The sequence below is a fragment of the Mus caroli genome, chromosome 4 (assembly GCF_900094665.2).
Source record: "Mus caroli chromosome 4, CAROLI_EIJ_v1.1, whole genome shotgun sequence".
In the NCBI taxonomy this organism is placed as follows: Eukaryota; Metazoa; Chordata; class Mammalia; order Rodentia; family Muridae; genus Mus; species Mus caroli.
Window position 1 is genome coordinate 127,274,491 of NC_034573.1, and position 6,212 is coordinate 127,280,702.

Genomic DNA, 6,212 nt, shown 5'->3' on the forward strand with positions numbered 1-6,212 from the left:
TTTTTTTTTTTTTTTTGAGACAGGGTTTCTCTGTATACCCCTGGCTGTCCTGGAACTCACTTCATAGACCATGCCCAGCTAGTAATTTCTTGAAGTTCATTATTTCAGTAGTTTGGCAGGCAAAGAGAGGGGTCACAAATGTCCCTTTAGAATGTCTTCATTTCAGGAGGGTGCATTCTAGCACTGGGGAGACAGAAATAGGCAGATTTTGAGGACAGCCTGGTCTATATAGCTAGTTCTAGGCCAGTTGGGCAGAGCTACACAGTGAGAAACACATACTCTACATATATACACATTATGTATATGTATCTATATAAATATAAATATATGTATATATGTGTGTGTTGTTTGTATGTATTGTGTGTATGTGTGTATGTATGTACATGTGTGTGTTTGTGTGTGTGTGTGTGTATGTGTTGGTCAGACTGGTTATAATCTTAGAAGGATAGGCAGAGGCTGGCAAGATGGCTCAGCAGGTAAGAGCACTGACTACTCTTCCAAAGGTCCTAAGTTCAAATCCCACCAACCACATGGTGGCTCACAACCATCTGTAATGAGATCTGATACCTTCTTCTAGTGTGTCTGAAGACAGCTAGGGTGTACTTAAATTTAATAATAATGAAATCTTTGGGCCAGAGTGAGCAGGGTCTGAGCGAGTGGAGTTAACGGAAGTGAACATGGCTGACCGGAGCCAGAGGGGTTGACTAGAGTGAGCAGAGGTCCTAAAAATCAATTCAACAACCACATGAAAGCTCACAACCATCTGTACAGTTACAGTGTACTCATATACATAAAATAAATAATTAAATCTAAAAAAAAACAAGGATAGGCAGGAGGGTTGTTTGAGTCTGAGGCAGGCCTGGACTACATACTCTATCAGGATAGTCAGGGAAAGCAAGAGACACATCTAGAAGAAGAAGAGGAAAAAGGAGGAGGAGGAGGAAGGAAGAAGAGGAAGAGGAGGAGGAGAGAGGGAGGATGAGTAAGAATGATGCCCTTTGCTGCTATGCGCCTCTCTGTCCCTGACTCCTACATTCCTAACTCCAAGTCTGATTTTGCCCCTAAAACACAGCTCTTGTGTATTCTATCTCTAGAAATGGGTCTCTGACTAAAGAAAATGACTCCAGCAAAGCAAGGCTACATCAGGAGGATGTTCAGCTTTCGGTCAGGGGCTACACTGGGTTTTCATTCCTGATACAAAGGTGTCCTTTCCCTTGCTCTGTGTGGGCAGAGCTCCCTCACTTTAGTACATGATCAGTTGATTTAAAAGCACAGCGTGCTGCCTAAGCCAAGTGTACTTAATTTTTAAGGAGATGTGACCTTGAACACATTTCCCAGATGCCATCTTTACCAGTTTTTAAATTTTGCTTTATTTAATAATGTGTATGACCATGTGAATCTGGTTACGGTTTTGTGTAGGTGCCCGCTGGCATTTGTGCCGCCTGACTGGAGTATTGGGAGCTGAACTTGGGTCCCCTATACGAGCTTTTTTTTTTTTTAAAGATTTATTTATTCTATTTATACGAGTACACTGACTGTAGCTGTCTTCAGACACACCAGTAGAGGGCATTAGATCCCATTACAGATGGTTGTGAGCCACCAAGTGGTTGCTGGGGATTGAACTCAGGACCTCTGGCAGAGCAGTCAATGCTCTTCAATGCTCTTAACCTTTTTTTTTTTTTTTTTGGTTTTTCAAGACAGGGTTTCTCTGGCTGTCCTGGAACTCACTCTGTAGACCAGGCTGGCCTTGAACTCAGAAATCGGCCTGTCTCTGCCTCCAGAGTGCAGGGATTAAAGGCGTGCGCCACCACACCCGGCTACAAGAGCTCTTAACCCATCTCTCTAGCCTATTTTTTCCTTTCTTTTCCTCCTCCTCCTCCTCCTCCTCCTCCTCCTCCTCCTCCTCCTCCTTCATGATGTTAGGTTATGGCTCTGTAACCTTTAAGTCCTGATTTCACAGTCTGAAGAAGAACAGAAAGGCCACAGATCTTGGAGACTCTGTGCAAGTGATACATGGGTCTTGGGGTTTTATAGAACAGAAAAGGGGGATCTTCAGGGATGGCAGATTCTATTTGCAGAGCAGCTTCCCTGAAGTCTCACAACGTAGGTAGCAGCAGGTTTGCTGCATGGATCTCCTGAACTTGAACCTATGACAGGTGCTGTCAATTATGTCAGCTTTCCAGTTCAGAGCGCCTCGTTCCACCTGAGGCTTTTTGGTCATTGTCAGGTACCTAACAAACAGGATAAGTCTCACCTGGCACCTGTGGAGCCTCCCAGCTCTTCTCCCTCTCCAACCCCCAAACCTCTCCAGTTTAGGGGCTGGCCTTGCTTTACCCCAGTCTTTCCTTCATGTATAAACCACTCATTTGAGCCTTAAGCTCTCGTGGCCCTGCTCTGGGTCTCTTGGTCAGCTTGGTCGGCTTGCCCTCCCCTCCCTCTCTTTCCTCCTCCTTCCTTCCTCACCTGCTAGTCCCCTCCCATCTCCTCTCCTGACCTGGTTCATTCTGGAACCTTGCAGATGCCTCTGGCTGTGCGCTCCCTCTAACTCCAATAAAAACCTTCTCAACCATCCTTGGGGGCACCAGGAGCACTGGGAGCACGGGGAATACCAGGTGTACCAGGAGCATGCTCATCCTCATTTTCACTCCACCATTAACCCTTCACTGTCCACTCCCCCCTGCCCCACTTCCAGCTTTCCCCGTTTCTCTTCCTTCTAAATCTGCTCCTTCTGGGGTTTCTAAATCTTTGGTAGACATTCTATCTCCTTCATTAGCCATGTTAGAGAAACCAGCGCATCATAGTGGACAGAGCAGTCAGGTGTCATCATGTGCTCAGAGGAGCAAAGAGGGACAGGAAGGCAGCTGGGAGAGAAAGGCCCAGGGCCAGAGACTGAAAGTAAATTACTAAGCTGGGCTATGTCGCACACCTTTGATCTCAGCACTTGGGAGGGAGAGGCAGGCTGGTTTTTGAGTTTAAGGCCAGCCTGGTCTACAGATCGAGTTCCAGGACAGCCAGGGCTACATAGAGAAACTCTGCCTAGAAAACAACAACAAGAAGAAAGTCAGTTACTGAAAAAGTGAGACAGTAGTGGTCAGTTTGTCCTTGTAGAAATTCAGCTTCCTCATTCCCCAGGCCTGACACTGACTTCATTATCTCTGGCCTTTATCACTGCAACAGTCTTTCAGAGACAGGGATTTACAGTACAGTCCAGGCACAACCAAACCTCCACTGTCTCCTTCTCTCTGCCCCCCTCCCTCATAGGAATGTATTTTTATTTTATGGTGTTTTCTCTGCATTTTTTTTCTTTCGAGACAGGGTTTCTCTGTGTAGCCCTGGCTGTCCTGGAACTCACTTCATAGACCAGGCTGGCCTCGAACTCAGAAATCCGCCTGCCTCTGCCTCCCGAGTACTGGGATTAAAGGCGTGCGCCACTACTGCCCGGCTCTCCACTTGTTTTTAAGTGTGCTGTGTGTGTGCCTAGTGCACACCAAGGCCAGGAGGGTTCTGGAACCCTTGGGTCTACAGACAGACACCGGTAACCCAGGCTTCTGCAAGAGCAGCAAGTGCTTTTCTTTTGGAAGAAGAGAAAGACAGAAACAGAGACATACATATATAGATAGATAGAGTGAGGTACACAGAGAGACAGGGAGAGTCAGAGTTTATGCAGCCCTGACTGTCCTGGAACTCACATGACTATTTTGACATCTTCTCGTCTTAACTCTATTTTATAATTTCCTTAGACAGTCCTTCACCTTCTACTCCCCAGTAGTCATGTCTGCATTGGCAACACACTTGAGATTTCCACAGCCTTGATCATAGTCTAGATATATTAACCAAAATAATTATTATAAACCAAAATAAATGGAGAAAGTATAAGTTAAAAATAACTGTCATGTTATGTCTGAGGTAATTACTATGCTCTGCCAGAAATGAATTTTTCAAGGTTACTCTGGCCCTCATCTAACTTTGAGGTGAGTTGGTCTTTGTGATTTTTGCTTCTAAAAATGTTGTCCCCCTGAGCTTAGGTGCCGAGAGGCTCTAAGGCATGAGCCTGCTCTTTGATGCTGGCTAGTAAAGGACTCACATTCATTTGGGGCATGGGCTTTGATACAAGGTTTCATGTGGAGCCCTGCCTGTACTAGAACCAGCTCTGCAGACCAGGCTGGCCTCAAACTCACAGAAATCCACCTGCATCTACCTCCCAAGTGCTGGGTTTAAAGCAAATTCTTTTTTCTTTTCTTTTCTTTTTTTTTCTTTTTTGGTTTTTTGAGACAGGGTTTCTCTGTGTAGTCCTGGCTGTCCTGGAACTCACTTTGTAGACCAGGCTGGCCTCGAACTCAGAAATTGGCCTGTCTCTGCCTCCCGAGTGCTGGGATTAAAGGCGTGTGCCACCACGCCCGCCTTTTTTCTTAAATGGCTTTTCATTTATGTATTTTTTTTTCATGTATGAGTATTCTATCTGCATGTACACTTGCATCCCAGAAGAGGGCATTAGATCCCTTTAAGGATAGTTGTGGGCCACCATGTGTTTGCTGGGAATTGAACTCAGGACCTTTGCAAGAATAGCCCATGCTCTTAACCACTGAGCCATCTCACCAGCCCCTCACATTCTCTTAATTGGCTTAGTGTGTTATTGTTTGTATCATTCTCATGTGGATTATTGCACTCTGTAGACCAGGCTGGTCTCAAACGTATAGAGCTCTGTCTGCCTCAGCCTCCCGAGTGCTGGGATTAACAGAGTGTACTGCTATTTCCAACTGCAAAAGCTCTTAACCCTCCACCCCTTCAACCATCTCTTTGGCCCCTCTTCCTCTTTGGCCCCTCTTCCTCTTTTAAAAAAATATTTAAAATTATTTTTATTATTTTAATTATGTGTATCAGTGTGGCCTATCTGTATGTGGGCATATGCATGTGACTGTAGGCAGAGGCTAGGTGTTGGATTCTTTGAAACTGGAGCTCCAGATGGTTGTGGGGGCTGGGATTTGAACTCAGGACCTCTGGGAGAGCAGAATGTGCTTTTAACCACTGACCCACCTCTCTAGCCCTATTTATTTATTCATTAACTTCTTTTTGGTGTTTCGAGACAGGGTTTCTCTGAGTAGCCCTGGCTGTCCTGGAACTCACTGTGTAGATGACCCTGGCCTCCAACTCAGAGATCTTCCTGCCTCTGCTCCGCAAAGGTGTGTGCCCCCGCCCCCAGCTCAGCTGACTTATTTTTTAGTGTGGTGTGGGTGTGTGTGCCTGCTTGTTTGTAGATGTATGGAGAGCCCTGGATGCTGCTTCAAGGACATTGGCAAGAATATTTACTTTGGGCTGGAAGGACAAGAGAGTAGGTTCAGATAAGAATATTTACACTCAAAAAAAACCAAAAAAAAAAAAAAAAAAAAAAGAATATTTACACTGAGCTAGGACGAGGCTCAAGAGGAATAGAGCCGAGGAATGTATTGTATTCCTGGTATCTTGGTCTTTCTGATAAACCCCTAGACACATTGCCTGCAGGACTTTGTTTATTGCCTTGTTTGTACTTTGACTACTTTGTCTCTGCATTGTTTGTTCCTTGACTACCTTGTCTTTGATCTAAGAACTGACTTTACTCTTTGCACATACCTAGAATGGTATAAAAGCAGACTGGAAAAAAAAAAAACCCTCTTCAGCTCAGCGCTGGCTGGAGTCATGTTATCATGTTGTCTAGTTGTCTTTTTCTTTCCAATCCTCCCTCCCTCGAGACCCTGATGATTGACTGAGCTGGCTTGGTCATATGTGTGTATGTGTGCATTATCTGCAGAGGCCATACTGATCCCCTGGAACTGGGGTCACAGGAAGTTGTGAGCCAGCCAGTGTAGGTGATGGGACCTAAACTCTGGTCCTCCCAACTCTTTCTGTTGGGTCTTAAACAGTGGCTAACTGAGGTGCCTACTCAACATCAAAGTGGGCTCTGGCTGCCAGTCTCCCTCAGTCCCTACCTGTTCCAGGGCCCTCATGGCTGGCACATCCTGCCACCTACCCTGAACTCTCCAGTCCAGCTTCTAGGATTCCTATATAACACGGCCATTTCGGCTCTGCCAGGTTCTGGCTCATGGCCACTGCTCTTGGCTTCTGGCTCTCCTCCCTCCTTGCCACCTTCCCTGTCTCCTCACATGGCCCAGTTCACTCTGCTTACCCAGTTTACTCTGGACTGTTGTGGATGCCTCTGTCTCTACTCTCCCTCATAC